Below are 10,947 nucleotides of genomic sequence, written 5' to 3'. Positions count from 1 at the left end.
AACAAGCATCTCGCAGATGGAATCTTTGTTTTGACAAGAAATTCAAAGAGTTTGGCTTCCTGTGAAGCGAGGATGAATCATGTGTATATGTCAAAGCCAATGGGAGTATAGTTATCTTCCTCGTATCGTAAGTTAATGACATACTACTCATAGGAAACAACATCCCGAACCTGTAGGAAGTCAATTCCTGGCTTAGGAAGTGTTTGTTGGATAAGGTGTCTAAGTCCATAACTATTTCGGGCTTGTACTTGACCCGACCCGGCATGGTCCATTTGGGTTGCATGGCACCATGCAATTGGATAGACTAAATGAGAGAAATAACACTTGGAGATTATTAATATATTATAAGTTCTAATATATTAATAATATTATTTGATTAGTTGATCAAAGAATTAATTTGGAATTAATTAAGTGATCAAAGGATAACTAATTAAATATATGGGTTGATTATGTAAATCATCCATATCTTGTATAGTGGGCTAAAAGGCTCCATGGATTATCAAGTTGGGTTCTACCCATAGGATGCTCCATGGATGCTCCATGGGAGTTACAAACCCATGGGTCATGGAAATGAAGAGTCATGACACATTAGGGTTTACATGGTGTAACCCTAGATGTGTCAACACTATAAGAAGCATATTCTCCATCAAAATCGGCTACACTAAGAAACTAGAGGTCTTGGCCGATTTTAAGAAGTGTGTGTTACCTCAAAGGTCTTTCCAAGAGCATTTGGTGTTGTGTGAAGCATTTGAGGCATCACACTTGGGGTGCTAGGCTCACAAGGTTTCAAGGAACATAAGCAACAACAAGGTAAGTTATTCTATCTTTCATTCAAGTTAAAATTGTTCCCCATGTATGCTAGATAGGAATATAACCTTGGAAATTCAACTTTGCATGATAATTAGACAAACATAGATCCAAGGTTATTAGGGTTGCATGTACACTTAGGAAGTGTTAGAATGCTCAAAACCCATCAGTGATATCAGATCCGAGGCTTGTTTGTTTGTTATTTGTGCTTAAAAGTTGAAGAAAGTCGAAAATTCTGCTGTCTGACTGATGGACTCGGCGAGTCCATGGGGAGGACTCGTCGAGTTCATGTGTATCTTCAACCTACTCGGCGAGTAGGTTTATGCACTCGGCGAGTAGGGTCGACAGAGTACAGAATTTCGACTTGAGTTGCTGGAAATGGATTAGAATCATTACCCTAAAATGTTTTGGTACTTGAAAACTTGTTTTAGAAGGTGTAATGTCTTTTCTAACTCATTTACAACAACTAGTTATCAAAATTACAAAGATTAAATGTGATTTTGATTCTTGAAAGTGTTCATATTCATATTCTTGTTCTTATGATGTTTAGATGATCATAGGAATTATTTGTAACCTATGTGGTAGATTAATTCATGATCATAATGTGTTTTAATGGAGTCCATAACTTGTCCTCAAGTTATGGAAAACCAAAAGTCTCTTGGATTAAAAACCATTAAAAGAACACAAGAGTTAGGAAAAATGAAAATTCCTCATTTTATTACTCTATTAAACTCATAAGTTACAAGAAATGAAAAGTTTTGAAAGTTTACAAAACTTGCCCTCAAGTTTTGGAACAAGTAAAGTTAAGTTAAAACTTTAGTTCCAACCCCTAGAATTTTAAAAGTTAAAATTCAACCCTTATACTTATATTATTATGATTTAATAATTATATATATATATATATATATATATATATATATATATATATATATATATATATATATATATGTATAAGAACAAAGTCGTCTTACCGCTAGTACGCCTCATTCACGAAGCCGGTCTATAAGGTGGGTATAAGGTTGTTGCCTATAAAATGGTGACTTAATGGGTGTCCACTCTCACCCACCGCTTGCTTGATCGGTGGAGGGTCGTTAGCCGAACGGGTAAGACAAGGACTTACAAATTCTCATTAAAAGTATGATGAATATTATAAAGTAACTAAATGTTTTATTAAATTCCCAATCTTAGTTACTTTAGGAAAAATGTGAATAAGGTGCTATTCCATGAAATTACACTTTACACTTTGATTAAGTCGTCGGTGGAGCGTGTGTGGTTAACCGGCACACTAACTTGGACTTAACAAGGTAGGTAAAGGGTGACTTAGGGTTTATTATAGTATCGATGGAGCGTGTGTGGTTAACCGGCACATCGATTGAGTGATAAACTTTAAGGGTACCAAGTGATTTGCATGGTTACTTCACACCTCGTTTTGTGATCCTCGGTATCCCAGTCACAAAACTTGGAGGGCACACTCGAGATTGAAACATGCCTTTGAAAAGTTCATTGAATCTCAAAGAATCTAGGAATTTCTAAGAACCATTCAAAAACCTAATACTAAAATATTGCAGTTTTCGTGGTGGAAATTGGTGAATCGTTATTCACTTACCTTTCAAATATGATATAGCTTAGATTACGACATACCTCTTCTAAGTTATATTATATTGTGATTGGATCCTAGCCTTAATATTACATTTGGGTGTTTTATTAAGGACTCTCTTATATCTAAACTAATCTTGTTCTCTTTTCTTCAGATGTCTTTCAACAATGCTTCTGGCTCTAATCCTAATGGCTCCTTTACCCTTATGAACTTGTGTGGGAAAGTCACTTTTGATGGATCCAACTTCAATGAGTGGATCAGAAACATCAGGATGATTACCCGCTACGAGGACAAAGAATATGTCCTTGACAAGCAGCTTAAGGAGATTGATGAGTCCACTGCAACTCCTCAGGAGATCGCTAAATTTCGGGCACATGAAAGGGATGCTACGAAAGTGGCTTGCATCATGATGGCCACGATGACAGCGGAACTCCAAAAGTCTTATGAGGATTTCTACCCTTATGAAATGCACCAAGATTTGATGGAAAGATACCATCAAAGTGCAAGACAAGAGAGGTATGAAATCATCTGCTCCATGATAACAACCATGATGAAGGACGGGGAATCCGCCACGAGCCACATGCAGAAAATGCAAAGGTATGTGGATCGTTTGCTGAAGCTTAATGTGAACTTCCCGGAGGATCTTGCAATAGATATTATTTTGCATTCCTTACCATCGTGCTATGATCAATTCCGCATGACATATCACATGAACAAGGAAGAAGTCACCCTCAGCAAACTTCAGGGACTTCTCAAGACCGCAGAATCAGGTCTTAAGGGGAAGTCGGTTGCTATCACTCCTATTCAAAACTCTACTCCGGTTTTGGCAATCGGGAAAAGTCGAGGGAGGAAGAGAAAGAGCTCTTCTAAGGGTACCAAGGTTCGGACCCTTGATGGCTCTTCTTCAAGTGGAACCAAGAAAGGTTTCATTACTCCTTCTTCTGACCCAAAAGAGGCTGAATGCTTCTATTGCCATGAAAAATCTCATTGGAAGCGGAACTGCCCAAAATACCAGCAAGATGTGAAGTATGGGAAAGTTAAACCCAACCATGCAGGTATTTACACTATCATTTCTAATAACTCACCCCATTCTAATTCTTGGGTCCTTGATACCGGGTGTGGTATTCATATTTGTTGTGACTTGCAGGGACTAAGAAGAAGTGAGGATGTGGAGCAAGGAAGGATAAACTTGATCATGGGGAATAGGAAAGCTATACCTGTTACCAAGATTGGAGTTTATACTTTATCACTAAGTAGTGGGTTTAGTTTAGATTTGAATAAATGTTGTTACTCGCCAGGAATGGCAAGAAATATTATTTCCTTTCATGCTTTGTACAAACAAGGGTTTACCTTTTCATTTAATAATGAAGTTGGTTCTATTGATGCTTTCTTTAATAATGTTCTTTATTTTAAAGCATTACCTTGTGATGGTGTGTATGAAGCTGTATCTGTTGTAGATAACTTAGGAAATAATGTTTTGTGTATTGATTCTACTAATAATAACTTGGATAAAGCATCTTTATGGCATTGTCGTGTTGGACATATAAGCAAGAAACGCATAGGCCAACTCCAAAAGGATGGAGTCTTGGAGTCGTTTGACCTAAAGTCAGATGATAGTTGCGAATCATGCTTACTTGGAAAAATGACAAAGTCACCCTTCACAGGTTCGTGTGAGAGGGGTGAAGGTTTGTTGGACCTTATACACACAGATGTGTGTGGACCATTCAAACATGCCACAAGGGATGCTAATCGTTATTATTTGACTTTTACTGATGATTATAGTAGATATGGATATGTCTACTTGATGAAGCATAAGTCAGAGACTTTCGAGAGGTTTAAGGAATTTAAACAGGAAGTCGAGAATCAATTGGGCAGGAACATTAAGATGCTTTGATCCGATCGTGGTGGTGAGTATCTTAGTTCAGAGTTCCTCGACTATCTAAGGGAATGTGGGATAGTCTCACAATTGACACCTCCCAAGACACCACAGTTGAATGGTGTGGCTGAGAGGCGTAATCGAACCTTGTTAGATATGGTTCATTCCATGATGAGTCGAGCTACGCTACCAATCTCATTCTGGGGGTATGCCTTAGAGACTACCGCCCATATTCTTAATCTAGTCCCTACAAAGAAAGTTGCCAAAACTCCTCACGAGATGTGGACTGGTAAAGTACCTAAACTAGACCACATCAAGATTTGGGGTTGCGAGGCTTTCGTGAGACGCGAGACTCATGATAAGCTCGAACCTCGAAGCGAGAGGTGTATTTTCATCGGTTACCCACATCGATCCTTTGGTTACCTCTTCTACAGACCTAGTGACAATGTGGTCTTTGTAGCAAGAAGAGGAGTCTTTCGAGAAAGAGAGTTTATAAGCCAAGGAGACAGTGGGAGGCAAATTGATCTTGAAGAAATTCAAGAATCAAGCGGTGAAGGAACTTCAAACTCTAGCCCTCAACTTGAGGAGGAAACTCCTGTTGAGCCAATTGACAAATCTGTACCTCTGAGACGTTCCACGAGAGTTAGGAGTGCACCTGAGCATTACTATGGATTCCATATTACTGCAGAAGGTGAGACACTTATTAGTGATGAAACACTAGTAAGTCAAGATGACTCTAACAGCTACGAGGAAGCCATGGCAGGCCCCGAGTCTGCTAAATGGAAAGAGGCTATGGATAGCGAGATACAATCCATGTATGACAATCAAGTTTGGAACTTGGTTGAAAATGTACCAGGTCGTAAGACAGTAGGGTGCAAATGGGTCTTCAAGAAGAAGACCGACATGGATGGTAAAGTACACACTTAATAAGGCTAGACTGGTTGCAAAGGGCTTCTCTCAAATTCCTGGAGTGGATTATGATGAGACCTTTTCTCCGGTAGCCAAGATTAAGTCTATTCGGGTTCTGTTAGCCATAGCTGCATTTCATGACTATGAAATATGGCAGATGGATGTCAAAACCGCTTTCCTTAATGGAAAGTTGGCTGAAGATGTTTACATGAGTCAGCCAGAGGGTTTTGTCAGCAACGAGTACCCTAATAGAGTTTGTAAGCTTGAGAAATCCATTTATGGATTGAAGCAAGCACCTCGCAGATGGAATCTTTGCTTTGATGAAAAGGTCAACGAATTTGGCTTTTCTAGGAGTGAAGATGAATCTTGTGTGTATGTCAAGGCTAGTGGGAGTATAGTTAGCTTTTAGGTATTGTATGTGGATGACATACTACTCATAGGAAACGACATTCCAACCCTGCAGGAAGTAAAGTCCTGGCTTGGGAAGTGTTTCGCTATGAAGGACCTCGGTGAAGCTGCCTATATTTTAGGGATAAGGATCTTGAGAGATCGGAGTAAAAGACTAATTGGACTTAGTCAGAGTACCTACTTGGATAAGGTGCTGAAGAGATTCAGCATGCAGGATTCCAAGAAAGGAGAGTTACCCATCAAAAGTAACACCAGATTGAGTAAGACACAAAGCCCTAGCACTGAGGCTGAGATAGCAGAAATGAGTCGAACACCTTATGCTTCGGCTGTAGGATCGATCATGTATGCTATGACGTGTGCTCGACCCGATGTAGCTTTTGCCTTGAGCATGGTTAGCAAGTATCAGGCGAACCCTAGCAAGGCACACTGGACTGCGGTAAAGAATATCCTCAAGTACCTACGGAGGACTAAGGACTGGGTTCTTACCCTCGGTGGGAGTGATGACTTGAGAGTTGTAGGGTATAGTGATGCTAGCTTCTAGACTGATAGGGATAATTTCCGCTCTCAGTCGGGCTGGGTCTTTACCCTAAACGGAGGAGCAATTTCTTGGAAGAGTTCCAAGCAAGAGACAGTGGCAGATTCTACTTGTGAATCAGAGTATATTGCAGCTAGCGAAGCAGCAAAGGAGGCGATATGGCTGAAGAACTTCATTGGAGACCTTGGAGTTGTACCAGCTATTAAAGAGCTAATGGAAATTTTCTGTGATAGTGAAAGTGTTGTTGCCTTAGCCAAGGAACCAAGGGATCATGGGAGATCCAGACACATCGACAGAAAATACCATTTCATTAGACATCGGATCGAAGAAGGACACCTCGTGGCAAAGAGGGTATCATCGGATGAGAATCCGGCAGATCCCCTCACAAAGGGACTGACTCGGGTTAAGCATCTTCAGCATGCTCGGAGCATAGGGCTGAAGGATGATATTAGATTTAGTAGTTAGATAACCCAGAAATTTGTAAAGTGTAATTGACATTAGATGATGAATAAAAGGAGTTTTATTTATGAGTAAAGTGTTGCTATCTCTTGTCGATCGTTTACTATATTTCTTTTGCATGTTTTCACTTCCAGAATAATTTTGTTTGGTATAACATATTATTCAAACCTCCACAGTCGGTCATATGTTGGAAGAAGATATGAATCAAGACTGTCATGTTTGGTTGTAGAGGTCTTGGACAAGGCTACAACAATCATGAGTGCTCATAAGTTCTGAGCATTGGACTCAACCCATGCTCACTGGAATCACTTCATGGAATTCTATCTCGAGTGATCGTGAGACGGTAATATCATATAAGTCTTCAAACCTAGAGATATGATTTGTTACTTACAAGTTGGTTATGCATTGACTGTACGAAACCGCATTGGTAACTCGATGTTATAAAACGTACTTTTGTGTGTAATTCAATGAGTGGTAGAACAAACATATGAGTCGAAGTTTATCTGTTCCTTCTTGGATTAGAAGCTGATATCTGGGCCCCTCGATGATTTTGTTTTGACCCATGTACCGGGCCCGGTCAGAACTAAGTTGATGTGTTCAATTAAGTTCTATGTCAAACAAATCGGAAATCGGGAAACAAATGCTGGACAATAAGCAAGACAATGTTCCATGTATTTGTCCGGCTGATATCTAGAACAGTGGATTATATGATCACTTATCTTAAATGGCGTACCATCATCTTCTCAGTTCCGAGAGACCTTGAAAGAGCTACGATTGCCGGTCGGTTCCTGAAGTACTAGAGATATAGTTATTAGACTTATCCAAGTGGGAGACTGTTGGATAAGGTGTCTAAGTCCATAACTATTTCGGGCTTGTACTTGACCCGACCCGGCATGGTCCATTTGGGTTGCATGGCACCATGCAATTGGATAGACTAAATGAGAGAAATAACACTTGGAGATTATTAATATATTATAAGTTCTAATATATTAATAATATTATTTGATTAGTTGATCAAAGAATTAATCTGGAATTAATTAAGTGATCAAAGGATAACTAATTAAATATATGGGTTGATTATGTAAATCATCCATATCTTATATAGTGGGCTAAGAGGCTCCATGGATTATCAAGTTGGGTTCTACCCATAGGATGCTCCATGGATGCTCCATGGGAGTTACAAACCCATGGGTCATGGAAATGAAGAGTCATGACACATTAGGGTTTACATGGTGTAACCCTAGATGTGTCAACACTATATAAGAAGCATATTCTCCATCAAAATCGGCTACACTAAGAAACTAGAGGGCTTGGCCGATTTTGAGAAGTGTGTGTTATCTCAAAGGTCTTTCCAAGAGCATTTGGTGTTGTGTGAAGCATTTGAGGCATCACACTTGGGGTGCTAGGCTCACAAGGTTTCAAGGAACATAAGCAACAACAAGGTAAGTTATTCTATCTTTCATTCAAGTTAAAATTGTTCCCCATGTATGCTAGATAGGAATATAACCTTGGAAATTCAACTTTGCATGATAATTAGACAAACATAGATCCAAGGTTATTAGGGTTGCATGTACACTTAGGAAGTGTTAGAATGCTCAAAACCCATCAGTGTTTTGCTATAAAGGACATCGGAGAGGTTGCCTATATTCTAGGAATAAGGATAGTGAGAAATAAGAGTAAAAGACTAATAGGACTTAGTCAGAATACCTACTTTGAAAAGGTACTAAAACATTTCAGTATGGAGAATTCCAATAAAGGGGAGTTACCGATCCAAAGTAATTCCAAGTTGAGTAAGACTCAAAGTCCGAGTACCGAAGTCGAGATAGCAGAGATGAGCCAAGTACCTTACGCTTTTGCAGTTGGCTCGATCATGTATGCTATAACTTGTACTGGCACTGATGTGGCCTTTTCTTTGAGCATGGTCATCAGATATCAAGGGAACCCTGGCAGAGCACATTAGACCGCAGTCAAGAATATTCTTAAGTACCTTCGGAGGATGAAGAAATGGTTTCTAGTCCTCGGTGGGAGTAATGACTTAAGGGTGCGAGGGTATAGTGACGCCAGTTTTCAGACCGACCGAGACAACTACCGTTCTCAGTCAGTCTGGGTCTTTATCCTAAATGGAGGAGCAGTGACTTGGAAAAGTTCCATGTAGGAGAACGTAGCTTATTCAACATGCGAATCAGAGTACATAGCGACGAGCGAAGCGTCAAAGGAGGCGATATTGTTGAAGAACTTCATCGGAGACCTTGGAGTTGTGCTAGCCATAAAGGACCCTATGGAGATATTCTACGATAATGAAGGAGCGGTTGCCTTGACCAAGGAACTGAGGGATCAAGGAAGATCCCGACATATTGACAGGATATATCATTTTATTTGACATCGGGTGGAAGAGGGACTCCTCGTAGTGAAAAGGTTATCGTCAGAGGATAACCCAACATATCCCCTTACGAAGGGATTGAGTAGGGTTAAACACTTGCAACACACTAGGAGCATTGGGCTAAAGGACGATATTAGTTTAGATAAGATAGTTTCGAAACGTGTAATAGTTAAATTGTAATTGACATTTGATGATTAAATAAAGAAGTGTCATGTATGAGTAAAGTTACTATATTCTGTTAATTGTTTACCTATTGTTTCACTTTGCATGTTTTGATTTCCTGAATAATAAGATTATTCGAACAGTCCATAGTCGCTTATACTTTGGAAGTAGGTATAAATGAAGACTGTTAGAATTGGTTTGTAGAATGTCTAAAGTGTATTAGACATAACAAAAGTATGTTGCAATGTTCATGAGTGCTTATGAATAGATTTTAGCATTGGATTAGACCTATGCTTGCTGGAATCACTTCATGGAATTTATCACGAGTGATAGCAAGACGATAATATCATATGGTCTTGAAACCTAGATATATGGTTTACTATTTGCAAGTTGGTTGTTCATTGATAATGTGTAAACGCATCAGTAACTTGATGTTATAAAACATATTGTTGTGCATAATTTGATGAGTGAATGGTAAGTGCATATAAGTCGCTGTTTATCTGTTCCTTTTAAATTTAGAGGGTAAAAGCGATATCTGGGCCCCTCAATGATTTGGTTTGACTTATATGTCGGGCCCGGTCAGGACTGAATTGATGTATTTAATTAAGTTCTATGTCAGCCAAATCTGATATCAAGAAACAAACTGTTGTACAATAAGAATGGCTATGTTCCATGTAATTGTCCGCACGATATCTAGAACGGAGGACTATATGATCCCTTATCTAAAGGACAGGTTACTGATAAGATCAGAGTTCAATAGCGGCTTATGCAAGCTACGATTGCTAATCGGACCCTGAAGTCATACTTGCATTTGTAGTTATTAGAATTATCCAAGTGGGAGACTGTTGGATTAGTGTCTAAGTCCATAACTATATTTGGTATGTACTTGACCCGGTTGTAGCATGGTCCTTTTGGGTTGCCTTTATACTGGTGACTAGACATGATGACTGTTGAGGAGAGAGGCTAATTTATTATTAAGAATAATAAATTACGGTATAAATATGATTATTTAATATATTATATGAATAATATATTAATTTGGAATCATATTATTAATTAGTATTTTATCAAAAACTAATTAATTTTGGGATTAAAGGAATTAATTAAAGTGCAGGGGTTGTTTTGTAATTATTTGATAGTTAAGACTTTGGGCCATTGGATCACCTTTATTAAGACTTGGCCGAAAATCCTAGAAGGATCTAGGAGTTTTCGTCCCAGGGCTTAAGGAAAGGAGTCCATGGGTTTGCTTAGGCCTTAAGCTATCAGAAACTAATTAATTTTGGGATTAAAGGAATTAATTAAAGTGCAGGGGTTGTTTTGTAATTATTTGATAGTTAAGACTTTGGGCCATTGGATCACCTTTATTAAGCCTTGGCCGAAAATCCTAGAAGGATCTAGGAGTTTTCGTCCCAGGGCTTAAGGAAAGGAGTCCATGGGTTTGCTTAGGCCTTAAGCTAAGGGATTAGGGTTTCCACCTTGAAACCCAAGTTGACTTCAACTATAAATAGCACCCTAAGGCACTCAAAATCAGCACCCCTTGGAGAAACCCTAGCAGAGCCGATTTTGTGAGCTTGTTACCCTCCATCCTCTCTCTCGTGTTCATCATTTCACTCAAGTGTGTTTGTGAGCCGTTAGAGGTACTACACTTGTGGTACTTGCTTTCAAAGCTAAGGAGATTCAAGAAACAAGTTGTTATTACTATGTAACAATAAAATGTATGTGTTCTATTCTTCTATGTGAATTTTGAAAATTGTAGAAGCATGCCAGGTTTCTTTTTGTGTTCATAAAGTTGTATGTCTAATAGTGAAAACATA

The sequence above is a fragment of the Lactuca serriola genome, chromosome 5 (genome assembly GCF_051521515.1).
Source record: "Lactuca serriola cultivar US96UC23 chromosome 5, Lser_US96UC23_V15, whole genome shotgun sequence".
NCBI lineage: Eukaryota > Viridiplantae > Streptophyta > Magnoliopsida > Asterales > Asteraceae > Lactuca > Lactuca serriola.
The sequence above is the reverse complement of the archived record's forward strand: the minus strand, read 5'-3'. Positions refer to the sequence as shown.